Below are 21,565 nucleotides of genomic sequence, written 5' to 3'. Positions count from 1 at the left end.
AAAAGTTCATTTTTGCTTTTGTTTCACTTGCCTTTGGAGACATGTTTTGAATGAAGTTGCTGTGGCCGATGTCAAAAAGGTTACTGCCTATGTTCTCCTCTAGGATTTTGCTGGAGAAGATTATGCTCAGTGAAATAGGTCAAACAGAGAAAGACAATTATCATACGGTTTCACTTATTTGTGGTACGTAAGGAATAGCATGGAGGGCATTAGGACAAGGAAGGGAAAAAAGAGTGGGGGAATGGGAGGGGGAGAGGAACCATGAGAGACTATGGACTCTGAGAAACAAACTGAGGGTTCTAGAGGGGAGGGGGGTGGGGGATTGGTTAGCCTGGTGATGGGTATTAAGGAGGGCATGTATTGCATGGAGCACTGGGTGTTATACGCAAACAATGAATCATGGAACACTACATCAAAAACGAATGATGTACTCTAAGGTGACTAACATAACATATTAAAAAATTATTAAAAAAAAAAAAGAAGAAGAATTCCAGGAGAGACCAGACACACAACAAACGGTTGAGTCGCACAGGTAGGAAAGTTTACTCAAGTGAGAGTAAGCTGTAGAGATGTGAGGGTGGGTGAGCTCAAGGGAGAGCTGCACTGGGGGTTTGGGTCTCTGTCTTTTATTGACAGATGTTAATGAGGGTGTGGAATATTTATTACCTGGGGAGGAGATTTCTTGGGAGCGGGGTTTCATGCCTTTTCTCCCTTACTTGCTCAGCGTCTCAGCCTGCTTTGTCTTGAGCCTGTCCGGTTTGATCCAGCTTCTTGTTGCCTTCGTTTTTTGGAATGCTGCCATAAGAGTTCTCTAACTTTCCCCATAGCTGGCCATGACTCCCCCTTTTAAAGCCTAACTAACTCTCAACTCGAACAGTTGCATAGCACAGCATGCTGAGTAAACAGAAGTCCAAGGTCCGAGTCCTAAAAGAAGGAACATATGTGCTTTCTTAATCTTGCCTGTTACCCTTTAAAGCAAATCATGGTGAGAAAAACAAGATATACTGTATATTTAAAAAGGAAAACCATTAAAAGTCATGAGTAAAGGGAGACAGGGGGAGAAGGAAGGAAGAAAGAAGAGAAAGTAGGAAAGAAGCAAGGAGAGGAGAGGAGAGTTTGAGGACAGTTGAGGATGAGGAGGCATCTTGAAAGGTGAGCAGAAGCTAGATGTCAGGGTCCAGGCCACACTTTGTTTTTTCTGATGAATTGTAAGCAGGTGGTTAAAGGTTAAAGTAAATTAGATTCGAGTAGTTCTTGACAGCAAAGCTGTTCTGCAGCCCCGAGACGCACATGGAAGTTTTCTGACCCTAAGAAAAGAGGCAGGCAGGCTGGGCTGAAAGCCGTCTTCTCCTTGGCACAGTAAAGAAAACCAGGTTGATTGAAAGTCTAAGCAAATTAGCTTAGTTGAGTCTAAGAAAGATAATTATATTTTCTCAAAAGCTAGGGTTTCTGTAAATGCAGAGCTAGTTTAATACAGAAGTTGAAATTTCAATGGAGTATTTTATCAATAAACAACACTAACAAGTTTTTGAGCCAGATCTTTTCAGCAGCTAGAATGTGACTTATCTCTTAAGACACTGATAGTCTCCTATTGGGCTCTTTATATATAAGATCACCCCAACAGTCAACTGTGTCTGAAGGACCACACGGAGAAGTTCCAGTAATGCCCAGTTATGATTCACTACTCCCACTTCATTCAGTCATTCACCAGATATTTACTGAGTACCAGTCACTGTCCCTGGTACTGAGATTATAATGAAGAACAAGTGAAATTTTTGGATCTTAGAGAATATACATTCTTGTGGGGGTAGGGATGAAGGCAGGGAGTTTGAAAATGAGTTAGTTGTAATATTTTGAAAGAGATTTAAAAATGGTATGGGAGATAATTATTTCTAGGTGAAAATATTCTTCATTCCACAACTGTCTCACTGTTCTATCAGGGGAACAATTTAATAAAGAAAATTAAGATGAAAAGGTTGCCATATGAAGGTCAGGAACCAGAGCTAGGAAGATGCACAAAGACAACTCTGTCCACATTGGCTGAGAAAAATTACCAAGTGTCTGTGGAATGCTGCTCATTCCCACAGATAATTTACTTTATATCAAGAAACAGGTTATATAAATGAATGAGGCAATCTGATTTTATGATGATAAATGACAAGTAATGCAGTCCAGGGGATATGATGAGGCATAGTGAAGACTATGGCATTCGGGAATAGATGTGCCTCCTCCAAATAGAGTAGTAACTACTCATCTCTCGTGGCCTGTGGCCAAATTGACTACTTTGTCAGATGAAGCCCAAATTCCAGATTTAATGTATCTCTTCTAATTTTTAAAAATAACAGTAACTAACTCAAACTTGAAAACCATTCAGGCAAAGCGAAACAGATCTGAAGGCTAGAATCAGCTCACAAGCTAAGAGTTTATGATCTCTGCTGGATAGAAATGCCCATGTATCTCCGCAAGTATTTGCCCAACAGAGTATGACATGGTGCAGTGGAAGGGACGTAGACTGGGTGTCCAGACCAGCTGGAGTCAGACCCCCAGTGAAGCCGCTCTGTGGCTTTCAGTGAGTCTTGTGTCCTGAAATGGGATCCTTTGGAAAAATGGAAGGTAGAAGGATGGCAATACTACCTTCTTGGCCAACTTTTCAGGATTCTACTGGGAAATAAAATGATATAAGTGAAAGTACTTTGTCAGCGGTGAATTCCTACAAAGTGATATTATCTTCCCCAGTTCTCTGTTATGAACACTGTAGCAAGTTCACTTTTCCAGTCTTCCTCAGTCAGTATTTAGGATTGAATTCACTTTAAGGCCAACAAGAGAGTAGCACGCACATTTTCAACGAGCTATTTATGGAGCATTGAATTATTTTAGGGGTACATGCATTGATTAATTTGTAGTACAGTAATTTCAAATGTATAGTAATCTAGATAAGAGTTGTGCTGTTAAATTTGCAAGTTTATCTAGAGGGAACTTGCTGAGCAAATTAATAAAGTAAGCAGAATTAAGACAGGAAAAACATCAACACCCTGAAACCTTTTCAGGAGTTCATAAAAAATGTTAAAATAATTAGCCTCGCCTGGCATATTTGAACAAAATTTATTTTGTGCTTACCTCCTAAAGGGTTGCATTCGGTGTACTGGGCAGCAGTTTGCATAGGAACACCTGATATAGTAATTAATTATTTTTATAAACTCATTGAGATATTTCTTTTAAAGACTTACACAAAGTAATCCAATATTTCAGTTATTTTCATTTACCCCCTCTGACTAGTGTGATGATCCAGAACTTGAGCTCTGGAGTCAGCCTGCCAGGGTGTGGGTCCTTGATCGTGGTCATTGTAGCAAGTGACTGAACTTCTCCATGCATGTGTTTCCTCCTGGGCTAAAGTGGAGATAACAAAAGCCTGGACCCCCTTGTATGGTTGTTCGAAGGTCTGACGAGATAGTACATGTAAAGCACTTAGCAGTGTGTCTGGAACATGATGAGAATACAGGTTAACTACCCGTATGTGTAAATTTTAAATGACTTGAATTTCAACTTCTCAGTATTTTTTATGGTCCCAGAATTTTCAAGTTAAAAGTATCTTTTGAGATTACAACTGGTCTCTGAAGCTATATAAATTGGTAGACCTCTCCTCCTTTCTTAATGCAATTTTATTTGGAATTCAAAAATATGAAAGAGGTAAAAGGATACTAAGCACCCCTGTCTTCCTTAGACCACTCTTCCCTGTAACATCCATAGACCAGTTTGTGCAACTGGATGCCTCACCTGGGGAAGACAGAAGATGGGGGCCATGAGAAAAGCAGGGGAGGGGGGAGGAATGATTTTGTGTACAGATTAATCCCTAAGCTTGGTCTCTTTTGACTTGAGTCTACCCATTAAAGGTGTGATCCTGATGATCAGGCCTTGGATCACACCTTCCTCAGGAACTGTGTGGCTGAGTCAGAAAGACCGAGGATCATGTCAGCCAGCTCCTCTTAGCCTCGCCTTAAGGAAGAGATAATGATCTAGGTTGTGGGATCATCTCTCTCCCTCGCCCTCTGCCCCTCCCCCCACTCAGGGTATAAATAAGTAAGTAAGTAAATAAATAAATAAACAAATAAATAAAATCTAAAAAAAACAAAACAAAACAAAGAGACACCCCCACCAAAGTCATGACAAATTAACAGGTCTAGCTCTTCATGGGCCATCATTTCTAAGGATTCTAAAATTCTAAAAATTTACATCCCATGCCCTCTTAGGAAACTTTTCAAGGGAGTGCTTGAGCAAAATAAGGGATTTGATACAGGAAAAACACGAGGATTGGAGAAGCACAAGAAAGCAACATAGCAGGGGGCAGGGAGCAAAGGAGCTTCCAGGACAAAGGTTGTACACCAAACATTTCTAAACTATTTGAAAGTATTCACCCCTGGGAAGAGTGCAGAGGAGGAGAGCAGGAGGAAAAAAATAAAAATAAAAAAGGAGACCAAGACAGTGACCAGCTCAGAATGGAGAATAAAACAGAGGCCTCAGGGTTAGAGGTCCCCAGAAAAAAAAAAAAAATCAATTGATAGGATATCTGACTTGCTTGAGAAATAAAATTAAAGGCTTTGGATAGATGCAATAAAGGATATAAAAAAATAAAGTAGGTACATCCTAAGAAAAGAGTTGAAAGGAAATTATCTTTAATATGCAACAGAAATGTATTGATTAAGTGAATTATTACTCCTAGGCAGCAATTCTCAAGCTTTTTGGTCTCAAGATTCTTTTACACTCTTACTAATTATTGAAGACACCAAATAGCTTTGGTTTATGTGGGTTATATCTATCAATATTTACCATATTAGAAATTGAAAGTGAGAAATGTTCATATATATATACTTATGAAATCATTTAAAAGTAATAAGAAACATTTGCATGTTAAGATAAATCTATTTTTATGGAAAATTATATTTTCCAAAACACAAAAATATTTAATGAGAAGAGTTGCATTGGTTTACATTTTATAGATCTCTTAAATGTCTGGCCTAATAGAAGACAACTGAAATCTCATATCTGCTTCGGCATTCAGTCTGTTGACCATACATCATGTACCTTCTGGCAAATCTCACCATTCACAAATCTTTAGGAATTATTATTAAAGAGTTTTGACTCTTTGATGGGTCCCCAGATGACACTTTGAAAAACACTCCTCTACAGTAATACTTGACGTCTTAATGAATACCATTTTACATAGTTATAATTTCTTATATTGATATATCCAAAATAGTCATACAGTTACCCTGAGAGTATGAATGTGAGTGAGGAGTGCTCTGGCTAGCATTAAATCATCAATGATAATAATAACCGATCAAAAGATGATGTGTAATATCAATGAGTTGTCAATAGCAGCAGAAGCATATTACATAAAATGATAGTGGTAAATATCAGAAGTATCACCCAGCATATTTTAAGTGACTGCCTCTAGATGATGGTAAAGAAGGGTGCAGAAGGGTGGAGCTAGGAGATTGTCATAAAATGAATTTCTATGTTTTCTTTAAAATGAACATTTCCTATAGATTTATGGAAATAATCTCAAAATATGAATCAAGTTTTGATGATTCAGTAGGCCTCAGGTGGCCCATGAGATTTTGCATTTCCCACAAGCTTCCAGGTGATGCCAATTAGAACCATGCTTCCCATAGCATTTACTTACATAAGGAGAAAATTGTTCTTAACTCAGAACTTTAAATCATTCTGATGGTATCAGAAAGAAAGCCTCAAGTAAGTCCTACATTGTCTTTTACATCTCCCATATTTTCCAAACTCTGTTTCATCAGGGAACAGGATCTACCTAATATTTAAAAGGAAATAGTAGGCAAACTGGTAAAATCCTAATAAAGTCTGAAGTTTAGTTAAAATTAATGTACCTAATGTTGGTTTCTTTGTTTGACAAATGTATCATGGTAATATAAGATGTGAACATTAGGGGAAACTATAAACCTATACTTATTCCAAAATTAAAAATTCATTTTAAAATGTTAAATAAAAGACTAAATAACAGAGAGGTAAAAGCCAAAATACTCCGATGAGACCAGTGAGAAAAGGAATAAAAGGGGGACCCAGAATCCTTCCTGTTCTTCATTCCCCTTTAGCCTCTGATATTTCCTGAAACTCTAATAAATCTTTGGCCTCTACAGAAGAAAGATTAGAAACCACCGAATCTAACATTTTATTTTATAAGGAAAAAAACATGAGGCCCAAAGATTATTAAGCATCTTACTCAAAATTACACATTTGTGTAAAATAAGGACCAGAATGGAAGATTTCCTTCTGTGTCATGCTTGTTGCTTTTCACCAACTGCAGGTTTTATTTAGGTATGTCTACTTTCTTCTCTAAAATAGAGAGGTTTTCTTCAATGTGACCACAGGATAGCCTCACATATGTCACCCAAATAGCCCGCATGTGAGACTGACCTATGTGTGGTCACACAAGTAAATCAAGGGCCAGATGGCCCACTTATTATGAGGACTGAAGTCATTGGAGAAACATGAGCTCTGTCTTCTTGGGTAAAATTCCTGTTTTCCTGTGATCCCATAAGTGTTTGCATGGAAGCTGTGTAGATTACCTTGTCAATTGATGAGGTTAAAGGACTTGGCTAAGAAGGCAAGTTATGGCTTATAATTTGCTTGGATTTTGATATTCTTATCTTTTATTATTATTATTATGTTCAATTAGCCAACATATAGTACATCATTAATTTTTGATGTGGTGTTCAACGATTCATTAGTTGCAATAATACCCAGTGCTCATCACATGTGCCCTTCTTAATACCCATCACCCAGTTACCCTGCCCCCCACCCCCCTCCCTTCCACAACCCTCAGTTTGTTTCCTGGAGTCCAGGGTCTCTCCTGGTTTGTCTTCTTCTCTGATTTCTTCCCATTCAGTTTTCCCTCCCTTCCCCTGTGGTCCTCCATGCTATCCTTTATGTTCCACATAGGAGTGAAACCGTATGATAATTGTCTTTCTCTGCTTGACTTACTTCACTTAGCATAACCCCCTCCAGTTCCATCCATGTCGATGCAAATGGTGGCTGTTCATCCTTTCTGATGGCTGAGTAATATTCCATTGTATATATGAACCACATAGTCTTTATCCATTCATCTGTTGACCTTCTTATCTTGACTGAGAAAGTCTGATGCTTAGAATTGAATCAGAAGCTGTCTATGACTATGTCTTTGGCACACTGCCCAAACAATGGGACCGATTTCCTACCTGATATCTAGTCAGTGAGCCATTGTTGATGCTGGGCCTATACCATTGTCACTTCTAAAGATACACATAAACAGCAATGTGTTCATGCATCCTTTGGCATCCTTTAAATTATTCATGGGTTTGGAGTGTTGGGTTTTGCCTCCAAGAGACATAGAGCCTCACGAGTAACCTTGGCCTTTAATGTAGGTGATGGGCTTATCTATTAGGTTTCCTGTCTATTACCCTGGAGAAAGAAAATACATACCATTTGGAACAAAACCTTTCTTTGTTCTTAGCCTTCATGCTCAGTGGTGCACTGTGCTCTGTGGCCTGGCATATGTTGGAGCTGTCCCTGTCTACCCATTCATACTATCCAAGGTCATGGGAGCTTGGGCTAGTGCTTCTCAACTTAGTTATCACAGAGGCAGTTCCTTCACTCCTAATATGTGTCTCTCAGGTCCCAATTCCCTCCCATGATCTTAAAGCCAGGAAACACAAAAGGGAAGGGCAGCCCAGCCACATGGTGTGTCTCCTTCACTCAGGGCCAATCTCTAGTAATGTCAGATGAATCACAGCATGAGACTCTACTGAAAATGAAATTCAGACTGCAGTTGAAGCCAAAGAAAAGCATAGCTCTGCTTACCTTTAAACAAAAACTCTTCATGAAAAGAAAATCCAAACTCCTCATTAAAAATTGCCTTATGGTGATTTTGAGAAGCAGAGTATCAAAATTGTATATTTAGAACAGTGACACAAAGTGGTGCTTGCTGGGCGGGGGAGGAACCCAAGGGGAGGAAACAAGCTTGTTCAATAATGTAAGTTTTTAGAGCAGGCTTTGTCTTGGAGGCTTGATGAATTACAGATAAATCTTTCCTCAACCCTGCCAAGATAATTGGACTAAAAGGCACATATGTTAACAGGTTTTGTCTTCTATTCAACTAATAACTAGCTTTGTTGTGGTAATCTGTATTATGCTCATTATTTAAGACTATGCAATATGGTAGGTGATATTCCTCCTGGAGAAGATCTATGGGGTACTGCTGGGAAAGTCAACAGAAACAGGGCAAGATACAGTTTCTTTTTCTTAGCAGACTGGACTTTCAGAGAATATGCAGGAACTCCTGGACTTCTCTTGGGGGTGGGGTGCTCTAGAGGAGAGGGGACAGACTCTTGAATAGAACGCTTGCACTTGCTGCTTTTTTCCTGCTTTTCTGACTGAATGTCCTGCCCACCTAGATTTTTCATCTGTTTTCTAGCGAGGTTCATGATAGAAAGTGAGAACTGGTATTTCATAGGTCAGGTAACACTGCCTTAGATAGTAGATTAGTTTTCTTTTAACATAATTTGGTAGATGGTTTGCAATCTTGAAATACCAGAAGGTCCTGCATTGCCATGGATTCCTTGATGCAACTAACCCATGTTGTCAAGGCAACCCACTCCAGGTTTTTCTCCTCTAGAAAACCATTCCAATGTTGCAAATCTTAAATCATAATCATCTTTTGTAATACACAGGGTCAAACACATCCCCTGTATGCACAAAGCTACTACTATTTTATAAGATATCGCGTCATTGCAGTAGAAGAATTTGACTTGAGGGATAATGTGTGTATTAAAGCATTAAAGTTAAAATAATCCCATAGCATTTATGTTCTCTCTCTGCATTTCCAGGACATGTGAGGTTGTTTGCTACAAGCAGTTACATTTTTGAAGCTCTAGTAACAATGTTGACATGTTTTGACTAATTTCTATGTAAATTGATTTCAATCAACAGCTTTTTCATGGTTTGTGAAATTAAATCATTTAAAAGACAAAGTATTTTCTGAGGTTATTATCACCCACCTGTTGTATATTTGTTCCCTTGTTGAGTCAAGACCCAGTTTTGAAAGTTCTTCCATGTAATTGGGATAAATCCACAACTCTCTGAGAGGCTGGGACAGCATCACAAAGGAACTCAAAGACTGACATCATGGGGGACAGTGTCCCCTCAGAGATCTGGGTTGAGTGGTTGGTTTAAAAGAAAATCCCAGTGAAAGGATAGCAAGGATCATTTTACTCCTTTTGCTAGTTCACTGTTAACAAGAAAATTGGATTCTTTTTGAGGTTTAAAAATTTAAAGACTTCATTTTTAACCCAGTCTTGCAATACAACTCACAGGCTACTTTTAACTTACATAGTGATCGGAAGTAATTCTTAGTCACTCATCCAGTGCTATTGGCCTGGGTTTCTAGTTAGTTTTCAAACATTTATAAGACTTCCTGCCCCTTATATTTTTATTCAAAAGTTGATTGCATAAAAGGTAGCCATGTTTCATTTCATGATTCCCAAAGGTTTCAGAACGCAAATATGTGGCTTTAAATGAAGTTTCTATATGGGTCTTAATGGCATTTCATGTTGCATGTTTATTAGATAAAACATACCTCAGCCCCTTTCAGCTGCCATTCTTATTTCAATAAGCTAAAGAATTTTATTCATATAAAATAGTACAAATTATCATATCCACTGTTGAAGAATTGGCATTATTTTCTTTCCATTATTGTGATTTGACAGATGAGGCATTCAAACATCAATCTACAAAGCCTTTTAGCTTACTTAGCTCAGCCCTCACCTGTTATATCCTTCAGAAATTATTAGCACTCCATCACAGTGCACAAAGGATTTTAGCCTACTTGCAGAAACACATACCCAAAAGTAAAGCCAATGGTTAAGGAGGTTGTAGGAAAAAGAAGTGAGTGAAGTAAAATCATAAGGCAAACATGAAGAAGGTGTATACCATGGGTCCTGCTATGCTAGTCAGATGGGAAGTGTAGTTTGTAGTTTGTTTCCAAAAAGACTAGCAGCCAAAGCAAAGAGAGAAATGTGGTGAATGAAATAATTTATAGTATATAAAGAAAAATATGTTAGCAAATACATAGGTTATCAGATTACTGAGGTCTTAGGGAAATTTTCCTCTTGGGTTACCACTAAGTGAATTTGGCAAAGGTGTATATCATTTACAGTAATTATACACTAAGATGCATTATATTAATGGCCACAATGATCAGCCAAAATTTCCCGGTTGTTTTACTGGTGCTGGGCACCGTGCTGCGTGCTTTGCTGTATACCCAACCTCATTTAACCCTCCCAAGAAGCATGGAATAAGTGTTCTTTTTTTCTTTTTTTTTAATATTTTATTTATTTATTTGACAGAGAGAGAGAGAGAGAGAGCACAAGCAGGGGGAGCAGCAGAGGGAGAGAGAGAAGCAGGCTGAGCAGGAAGCCTGACCTGGGGCTTGATCCCACGACCCTGAGATCAAGACCTGAGCCTAAGGCAGATGTTTAACTGACTCAACTACCAAGGCTCCCAAAATAGGTGTTCTTATCATAATGTCACAGGTGAGAAAACTCAGGCTTCGAGAGGTTAAATAAACTAAGATCTCCATTTTACCCAGCAGAGCCGGGATTCAGTCTTAAATCAACATTATGCCCAAGTCAGGGGTTTTAAGCATTATCCTAGACTGCCTCTGTGGTTTGAATTAGGGAGTGGTCATATCTGCCTGGATTGTTAGGAAATGCTTCCCAGGTAGGGAGGGAGTTGAAATTGGTAATGAGCAGTGACTAGATGTCTCACTGTGAGATATTAACAGTTGAGGACATTTTATGCAAGAAAACAGTACATTTAAATGCACACAGGATGAATAATTCACAAACTGAAAACAGCTGGCTTTGCCAGAAAGAAGGATAACCATTGGCAAGTTTCCCAACCTCCCATCCTCATCTACAGTGGAAATAATAATAGGATGTCCATCATAGAGAGGTTTTGAGAATTAAATTTACAATGTAAAGCTATTAATATTATTGTTAAGACAGATATTAGACGAAGTTAAACAGAAAGCAAGTGCCAGGTTGGGGTGCCTGGGTGGCTCAGTCAGTTGAACCTCCACCTCTTGGTTTCAGCTCGGGTTGCAATTTTGGGCTTGTGGGATCCAGCCTCATCGTGTTCTGTCGGGCTCTGCACTCAGCAGGGTTCTCTCTCTCCCTCTGCCCCTCCCCCTGCACACACACTCTCTCTCTCTCAAATAAATTAAAAAAAAAAAAATCTTTAGAAAGCAAGTGCCAGGTTATATCAGATGCTTTGCTAAAGAATTTCAACTTTATCCAGAAGGGCATGGGGAGACAGTAAGAATATTATATAATGAATTAATATATTAGTACTTTTGAAAGATCACTCTGCAGCGATGTGTAGAGAATGAATTGCCCATGTAGGTAAGCCAGGCACAACATGCAAGCTAGAAAACCATATGGACTCAATTAAAGCAGTACTGAGGGGATGGAGGGGGAGGTATTTGATAGGGTTTGGTTCCTGAGCTACTAGAGCTGATGCCGAGAGATAAGGTGTAGGAAACAGTCCATGATGGGTCTCAGCTTTTGCCTTGAGTGATTGGGTAAAGGGTTTCATTATTGACCAGGGGAGAATATACATGCAGATGAGAAAATGTGGGGAAATAACATAAGAAACCCAGTGAGGACACATGAGCTTGAGATGTCTATGAGCCAGCCAAGTAAAGGAGTGAGTCTGAGAGAGGTTGAGTCTGGAAAGAAATGTGGGTGGAAGTCATCAGGATGTCTCTGGTAATGGAAGCCTCAGACTCAGACGAGTCAGTGAAGAGTGAGAAGGTGTGATGAGAACGTGGATGAAGACAGAGCCCTGGAGACCAAGATGTAGGAGCAAGTGGGTAAGAGGGGCCGAGAGAGAATGCTGGACAACAGCGGCCGGAAAAGGGGCAAAAGACCAGGGAAGGGTGACACTCTTGAAGCCAAAGGCTTCAAAGAAGCTGGAAGAGTCAGGTAGTGTCAAGTCCTGCAGACAACACTCAGAGTGAGCCAAAAATTTCAGTGGAGTAACATTTTCAACAGCCGCATTTCAGAGGGTTGAAGAATTTACAGAAGGTGGGAGAAAGCGCTGACATTCAGAGGAAGGTAGAATATGCTTTCTAAAATGCTTTTGGTGGAGCAGAGGACCCAAGGACGTGTGCTTTTTTCCACTGGACATAAACATATAAGGGTTCTTAAAAATCAGAAGGATAAGCAATCAATAGGAAAAAATATGGGAAAAAGCAATACAAAAAGAAATGCAAATGGTTAATAAACACACACACACACACACACACACACACACACACACACACACACACTATTCCATCTTACAAGCAATCCAAAATATGAACACTTGAACAGTCTAGTATCAATTTTATCCTCTTAAATTGGCATTTAAAATATGCTCACGGTGAGATAATTTTCCCAGAGGGCAAATTTGACATGTACCAGAAGTCTTAAATATGTCATACCATGTCTCCATCAAATTTTATTTCTAAAAATTGGCCTTAAAGAAGTAATCATGGATGTGCACAATATTTTGCTACATGAATTCTTGGCACAGTATTAGCTATAACAGTGAACAAACAAATGTAAAACCTCAAACAGTAATACTTCCAGAAGAAATCATAGGAGAAAATTTGTATGAATTTGGGATAGGCAAAAATATTTAGATACTACACCAAAAACAATCAAAATTTCTAATAGTGAGCTGGTAGCAGAGACTTCAGTTGAGCTATGTGATAACATATATGCAACCATTAAGAATGAAATGCAGTGACATTCATGATGTACTGTTACATTTAAAAAACTTTTCATTGAAGTTTGTTACCATAATGTTTCTTTTTTTATTTAAAAAATGAAACATAAAAAAAATGAAACATATTCAACATTGTACTGAAGGTTCTAGCCAGGGTAATAAAGCAAGGGGAAAAAAAATCAAATTGGAAACAACTAAGTAGAACTGTATTTGTTCGCAGATGACATAATTACCTATGTAGAAAATCAGATGGAATTTCCAAAAAGCTATTAGACTACTAAGTGAATTTAGCAAGATTACAGGGCACAAGATCAGTATATAAAAATCAAATCTATTTCTATATACTAATAACAAACTTTTAAATTAGAAATTGTTTTAAAACAACATCATTTCCAATAGCACTAAAATTATTAAATACTTAGGGATAGATCTGATAAAAGAAGCACAAGCCTGTACATTGAAACGAACAAAACACTGCCGAGAGAAATTAAAGACCTACGTAAATGGAGAGATCTAGTGTATTCACAGATTGGGAGCCTCAATATTGTGGTCAATTCTCCCCCACCCCAGATTGACTTATAGATTTAACACAATCCCAATGTTTTAAAAAATCCCAGCAGGCTTTTAAAAAATAAGCTGTCAAACTAAATATGAAATTCACATAGAAATGCAAAGGAACTAGAATAGCTAAATCAATTTTTAAGAAGGACAGATTTGAAGGAATAACACTACCTAATTTAAAGACATATTATAAAGCAACAGGAATTAAAGGATGTAGTAATATTCATCGAGACTGACAAATAAATCAATGGACCAGAATGGAGTCCAGAAACAGACCCACACACATATACTCAGATAATTGTTTTAACAAAGATGCAAAAGCGATTCAATAGGGAAAGGATGGTCTTTTTAATAAATGCAAAAAAATATTATCCACGTCTCCCTCTATATTTAAAGTTAACTCAAACTTTAACCTATAAATGTGAAACCTAAAACAATAACACTTCTAGAAGAAAACATAGGAGAAAGCCTTTGGGTTAGGCAAAGGTATTTAGATATGACACTAAAAAAAAAAAAAAAAACCTATAAATGAACAAATTGGTATCCTGGATTTTGTCAAAATTAAAAATATCTATTATTCAAAAGTCATTGTTAAGTTAATTAAAGGTCAAGCCACATACTGGGAAAAAATATTTCCGAATAATATAGCTGATAAGGGACTTGTGTTTCACTTATATAAAGAACTCTGAAATCTCAACAGTAAAATAATCAAACAACCCAACAAATTAAAATGGACAAGACATTTCAATAAACACTTCATCAAAAAAGTTACACAGATGGCAAATGAAAACATAAAAGATGTTCAATATCATTAGTCATTAGAGAAATGCAAATTAAAACCCACAGTGATACCACTATACACCTATTAGAATGGTTGAAATTAAACAGGCTGATCATGCCAAAAGCCAGGAAGGCTACAGAGGAACCGGAACCCTCACTCATTGCTGGAAGAAGTATAAAATGGGATAGCCACTTTGGGAAGAAGCCTGGCAGTATTTTAAATAGTTAAATATATGCCTACGATATATAATCTAGCTATTTCACCCCTAGGTATTTATCTGATAGAAATAAAAATGTATGTTCTTACAAAGACTTGCACATTCAGTAGTCCCCAAACTGGATACAGCACGAATGTTCATCAAGTGAACAAATGAACAAATTATAGTAATAGTCATACAACAGGAATACTATCAGCAATAAAAGGAATGACTACTGATAAAAGATACAATGCGTGAATCTCAAAACAATTAAGCTGAATGAAAAAGGCCAGACCAAAAAAGACCATATATTGTTATAATAAACTCTAGGAAATGCATGCCAATCTATGACGAAATGACAAAAATGCCTATCACTAGTTGCCTGGAGAAGGTGCAGGGGAAGAGTTGGGTGGGAGAAATTACAAAAGGATAAGAGGAAACTTTGAGGAATGATAGATATATTCATATTCTTCATATATTCATATCACCTGTGGTGATAGCCTCGCAGGGGTATGTCAAAAATTATCAGCTTTTACACTTTAAATATGTGCAGTATACATGTCCCTTATCTCTCAAAGTCACTTTTTAAAATTGTGTCAACAAAACACTGTTTGGGGCTTGGGGTGGCTCACAGTTGTTCAATTCTTGCTTCTTCCAACTAATTATAGGGTAGAAGCCTTCCCCTTACCACTCCACTAGATGTCCAAGGCTGACCACCCCCCTTCCTCTATGTGCAAATATTCTGGAACACTGTAAAAGGGAGTGTCTGCCCTGGCTCTGCAGATGGGAGAAAAGCATTGTGGCACCGAAGAGGACACTCCTTTTTGGTAGCCAATGGCTGAAGCAGTGGATGGAGGTAAAACCCTGTCCTCCCGGGCTCCACTGATGGGATGAATAATAGGCTAGAACGTAAGTGCCAACAATCAGAGGTTTTTAAGCTAAGGCTGGATGGTCTTAGAGAGGCGACTCAGACCCTGCGTGGATTCCAACTTGTCAACAATGTCTCCCAAAGCGGTCCTCTGTTAGACGCGTTCTCTAAGTTCTCCCTGAGGAGTGAGACTTCTCTGCCTGCTAGAGCAGCTTGTAGATGACTCCTGTTCTCACATAGGCTCCCAACATGGGTATGTTTTTCCTCCCTCCTTGATCCTTTGACCTCTTCTTAGCACAAAGGAAAACTTCCTTCATACTTTCCTGATTATCAATCACTCCCCTTATCTCTCCGCCTCCATTCTGTTGGGGCTTCAAAGAAATAAAGATATATATGAATTAAATTTCCATTTTAAAATGGTCTGAATGTTTACATACTCATATGTTGCATGTGCACATAAAGAAGAAAAGATTAAAGAGACACATTGAAGATGAGATTACTCATGATTTTATTTGATTTACTCTTCTGTGTTTTATCAGTTTTCTATAATGAACATGCAGTTAATAAAAGCAATGAGCTACTATAAAGCAGGAACTGGGAGAGACATGCAAGTGTTTATGTGAAAGGGAAGGGGGCTTCATATATAGAGAGAGAAATTAAAAATAAATGAAAAGATACAATCAAAGGGTCCAGCGTCACGGGGAATGACTAGTTTGGACGGCAGAGGGACATTTTGTCCTCTTCTTCAATAAGAGGAAAGGAAGTAAGAAGGGTGTGATGCAGTTATAAATACGGTTTTAGTCTAAAGACAGGAAGTTAAGGGAGTTTACCCTTGAGAGTATCAATGTTCTCCAAAGTAGAAGCTATATTTTATAAGACCCACTGTTAAGACATCAGTTCTTTCCCTCCCCTGGAGGGAAAAATGAGTAGCAGAAACTACTAGTCTGTCACCCTCTCTCCAGTTTGCCCTCCATATAGCTATAAGAACGGCCTTTAAAAACCCTGGTAAGCCTTAAACCCTAAACTCCTTCCTATCTTTCTCCTTGGAGATTGCTTAAACTTGGACCACACCTCAAGTCCATGGCCTGGGACAATCCACATCCTTTTTTTAAAATTAATGTATTTATCTTTTTTATTATGTTCAGTTAGCCAACATACAGTACATCATTAGTTCTTGATGTAGTGTTCAATGATTCATTAGTTGCGTCTAACACCCAGTGCTCATCCCAACACGTGCCCTCCTTAATGCCCACCCACATCTTGCACCTGCTTTCTGCAAGCACCTGTAACATCTTTTCTGTTTCTGCATACTCTGTCCATAACAGGCTATCCCACCTCTGTTCATATAAATCAAAAATCAGTCACTTTGTGGATTTTGTCCCCAAATTCACTTACCTCACCATTTGGTGAGTCCAGCAGCAGGACAGCAATCTCATCATGAAGCCAGAGGCATCCACCTCCTCTCAGCTACCCCCCAACAAACTTAACCCCTCCTTCTCCCTGTTTCCTCAGAAGGACAGACAAACTCTGTCTTGTGTCTCATTCAAAGAGATCAGCCCACATTTGTGTCCCTGTGGTCTTGCTTTTCACTTCAATTAGGCATAATGAAATTTCTTTTGAACAAATTCCATGAAGGAAATCTGGGAAGAACATCTGCTATTTTTCCCCACACATTAATCCACGTCGATCTTGGGCTCCAGATTCCCTGGCTTTGGGTTGATACTCAAGGCTCTTCATCATCTGGTCCTGCCCACTCTCCCCACCTCACCGCTTGCCTTTTCACCTCTTGCCCATGCTCTGAGCCTTTGCAGTTTCCCCCAGACAAATCTCTATTTACAGACCGTGTAAATTTTCACATAACCCGAAGTTCACCTTCCCCTCTTTCCTTTTTGTCATGCTCAGCTCAAGATTGGAAGCATTTTATGATCTTTAATAGAAAGGGGATGTTTTAAAAAGGGGGGATGTTTAAATGGGAATATTAAACATTCCTGCTCCATTTTCAATGTGGATAACTGACCTTCACCTCTTGTTTTTTATAAGGACACGTTAGTAGAATACTATTAGATTGGCTTACTATTTGATTCCTATCCCTTTGCAGGGATTCAGTGGCATTAGAGAAATTGACAACTGAATCTGCTGTGGAAAAAGGTGTTTTATCAGAATTTTAATGACTGGGAACAAAGGACCTGGAGAGAGGAGCAAGACAAACCCATTTTTATTAGACTTCCAAAGAGACTGGAGGAAAAAAAGACAGGCTATTAAATGAGAACTTTTGAATAAGAATTCCTCTTGTATTCACTTTTCACTCTTAAGCTCTGGGAAGAAAAATGGAATCTGTTCTAGAATGTGAACAAGTATTGCTTGTGTCTCAAGAAATTCCACACAGAGAGTAACCAGACATAATGGATCCTTGCTCAAAACAGATTTCTTGGCAAGGGCTCCGGGAGGTCCAGAACAAATTGTTTTCGGTGTCCTCTAAACTGACATAAAATGCTTGGCTACCCAAAAGCTTTCCTTGGTTGAAAGCAACTTCTTAAATGGAAGAACACAAGGTTTGGGGATAGCAGGATGGGCACAGCTGCCTTTCTGATACAGCAAAATATGGGAACACAGTGGAACATTCCCACATAAACAGGAACGAGCGTTGTTCGTTGTCTCCCACAACCAGCAGGCTGAGAATCAGCATTTGAGATTTAGAACCCATTCTAAGTGCTGCAAATGAGGAAACTGGCCAGTTGTGGTTGTTTTCCACACATGTCACGTTCCCCAACCCTAAGTTTCATTTCTAGTCTCTGGAGATTATATGTACCTCCCACCCTTCCCTGGTCCGGTGCTTCCTTATTTTGTAAGAAGTGGATATGTTGCTATTAAATCAATGAAAGGGAGAGCAGTTTAAAGCAAGGGCTCTTAATCCAGAAAGTGTCTCAGACCTCTATGAGAATTCAATGAGAAGTATGAACCTCTCCCCAGGAAAAGTAAATGCAACATTTTACATACAATTTAGGGAGTTTATATACCCCTAGAAACTCCAAAGACCTCCACTATTTAATAAAAAGGCTTCAGTTTTAGGACAAAACTCTTAGCAAAGGCTCAGTCTCTAAAATGCCAAAACAAGTTTAAAGGTAATATAGTGAGCCGACTAATTATGCTTGATGTCAAAGTACTGATAAAACTGATTTTATTTGTGTTATCCTTGTGTTATTATATCTAAAATATGAATCAATAGAGATTAAAGCTTCACTGTCTACCATTTAAGCTGGAGTAGAATAAAATATATTTATTTATCAGATTTATTTCAAATGTTTATGTGAGAGTAAAACACCACCACCAACAGTGAGAGCTAAACCCAGTCACATTATACCACAGTGTTCAGATGTGACACTACTATTAAAGCAGGTTGGAAATAGGATGAAGAATTTTTTTTTGTCCTAAAAATAAGTACTGACAAGGAGTTGTCAGGAGAATTGACATTGGACAATAGAGACTCCATGGAGAAACCTCCCTTTTTCTTTGCTGCCACCCAAAGGAATATTTTAGAAAGGTAACTACATACATTCACACACACACACACACACACACACACACACACACACGAGAAGACAGTTGGGAGAAGGATAGAAGCATTCATGAAATCGAAGTCCAATGGGCAATCATACAGGGCCCCATTCTAATACTCGAAGCTCCACAATTATGACGCTGATGTAAACTTCGTGAAAACAGGAATTTGGCTTATCTTTTTCCTCGCACCTAGAAAATATCTGAAACGTTGTGATGCTTCAGTAATTAGCTCCTGATTGAAAAAAGCCACTACTCAATAGAGCTCAGAAAACAAACAAACTACATACAACTTAGAGTATTACTCTGGGCAAATCAGTTCAGTTCTCTGGGCCTCAGTCTCTCCACGTAGAAAATGAGGGGTTAAAATTGGGTCTGCTTAAAAGGCTTGCAATATTCCCAGTCTCTATGATTCTGCTTCGTGCATGGGTACTTTCTCTTAGAATGCAAGACTATGATCATTTTAGGTACAAAGAAAGAGCACTGGTCTATGTATAATCACTGAGGAGGAAAGAAGGAAGACACAAAATAAATAAACATAAGGAACGTATATTTCTGGGGTGTGTTTATTTCTTCTAGGGAAGAACCTCATAGATGGCAGTGGCAATTCCAGGAGTCCTAGGCAAGGTCTTAAATCCGTAGACAAGGAGGAAGAGGCCATTTTATAGAATGTGGTCCAGTCATTCCCTTTGTTTTTGTTATGAAGCCACAGCCCATAATAAACTATCCCCACGGACCCAACACTGTAGATCTGCCTGCTCAGCATGCCTGGAGCAGTAATATACTGGCATCTCTTCCAGAGTGTATGATAGGATATTTTTCACCATGAACTTCACGAGGAAGCAGACAACCGAATATTGGTTGAAGATTTTAAAATAAATTTTGTTTAAGTGCATCTATTAAGTCTGTATGTAATTTGTGTTCTTACGTGACAATACTAATCAATCCAGATTTAGGTGAGTTTTTTGGGGGGGTAAGGGTGGCGGTACGGAAGTGGAAATATTTTCACTCTTGTGAAAAAATATTAGAAATTACAGATTCTCTCTAAAACGTTTCCCTAAATTTTTCTTTCCTCAGAAAAGTAATCTTCAAACTTCAGCATACAGAAAAATCAGTTGGAGTGATTATTAAGAATGCCGATTCCTAAGTACCCCCATATGGATCTGGGACAGAGCCTCAGAATTTGCCATTTTAACTGTTACCGTATCAACTCCAATGCCGATGTGCGAGAGTACCACATAGTATCTCTCCCCTCTAGACAGACTTACTTGTCCATTTCTTTCTTTTTGTCCTGCCCATGTCATCTTCATATGTGATATCATTCCACCATCTAGTGGATGATTTCACTCGGCAAATTTTTTTCTTACACTACAAACGTCTTGCTCAAAACTTGGAGGAAATCTCATTTCTCGTGAACTCCTTGAAAGCACACAATGGGAGATCAGGAAAAGGTTTATAAGAAAAAAAATGTTTAATATAACATCAAATTCCTGTATTTGTAGATGTACATTTACTATGTAATATACATATATTTTATAAAAAGAGAACATTGTAATCCTGATATGTTTGAATGTAATATATCTAATATGCTTTATTCAAATATTTTAGCAACTTTGGATTTACTGGCCACAATTTTTTAGACTATTTATACCTGTAATATTGTTATTCTTACATACAAGTTTTCTATAAATGCCTTCCAGCACATCAGTACAATAACTTGGGTCTTCCAGGTTGTTCCCTCTGAGCATCTTTTAGTACTCAGTGGCCCTTGAGACCCCTTGAGTCACCCTAAGAGCCTCAGCTCTTTCCAAGATTCTGAAAGCACGGGATGTCTGTTTTTTTACCTCATGGCTCCTATCTCTGAAAAACTTTGGTTATTGATGCTAGTACTCCAAGGATCACAAATTCAGTTGCCCACAGGCAGCAAGCAGTTAATATAAATGAGTCAGGTAAGTGGGGTGTATACCAAAGAGAGTGGTGGGAACGAAGGAGAACTGAGTTTGTTACATTTCAAGGAATTCAAAAACTAGAATGTTTTTGAGCCCACAATGGGCCCAAGAGCAGTATGGACCCCTGGCTTACTTGAGGGTTTACTAAATGTTAACTATGTATGGATGCTATCTTCTATAATTCTAACAAATAGGCTGTATAAGAGATAGCATCATTATCCCAATTTTACCCACAAGGAAACTGGATCTTAGGGAGGTAGGTCACTTGCCCCACATCAGACAGGTGAGACTTCCTGCCCATGGCTCTGATCCAGGTTGGCCTAACCCCAGAGTCTGTGTTCTCAGTGACTTCATTCCAGAACCTCTCTGAGAATGTGGCTTCTTGCCTGTTTGACCTGACTGGCACTTTGTGCTCCTCACCTCCCACTCAGACCCCTTGCTCCTACCCCAACTCTGCTTCCTCCCTCTGGTTTTTTCCAACATTTTCTGTGTTCGTTTGGCCTCTGATGCTACTAGTGTCTTTGCATTTGGACAGTTTCTCATCTGGTAATTTACATCTCTCTGCATCAGCATGTTTCTTAGTAACTTATTACTCACATTGTAAACTAATGTGACAATCATATTGATACAATTTATTTTTACTACTATTGCTTGAAATAAGTGCAGCTTCTCCTAGAGCTTTAAAATGGTATTTTGGGGATGCTTAGATTTTTGTGCTAAGTTGGATTTGCCCTGATAGAACACCTCTACTCTTCTACTCAACTGGGCTGTTTCCAAGTACTATTGTAAATACTGTAAAGTCATACCAACTCTTCTCAGTAAAG

The 21,565-nt window shown here is 38.6% G+C and overlaps 1 protein-coding gene and 1 long non-coding RNA gene across 5 annotated transcripts in view; one reads left to right on the top strand and one right to left on the bottom strand.

Moving 5' to 3' along the window:
• LOC113924396 overlaps positions 1 to 16,992 on the bottom strand; it is a 191,578-nt gene extending 174,586 nt beyond the window's left edge. Inside the window, exon 1 of the long non-coding RNA XR_003520659.1 lies at positions 16,633 to 16,992. This is a non-coding gene — a long non-coding RNA (uncharacterized LOC113924396). The remainder of the gene's footprint in view (positions 1 to 16,632) is intronic.
• Positions 1 to 21,565, top strand: part of MARCHF1 (membrane associated ring-CH-type finger 1) — an 848,690-nt gene that overhangs the window by 803,222 nt on the left and 23,903 nt on the right. The window lies entirely within an intron of this gene.

The sequence above is a fragment of the Zalophus californianus genome, chromosome 2, assembly GCF_009762305.2.
Source record: "Zalophus californianus isolate mZalCal1 chromosome 2, mZalCal1.pri.v2, whole genome shotgun sequence".
NCBI lineage: Eukaryota > Metazoa > Chordata > Mammalia > Carnivora > Otariidae > Zalophus > Zalophus californianus.
Note: the sequence above shows the minus strand (reverse complement) of the source record. Positions and strands in the feature narration are given on the sequence as shown.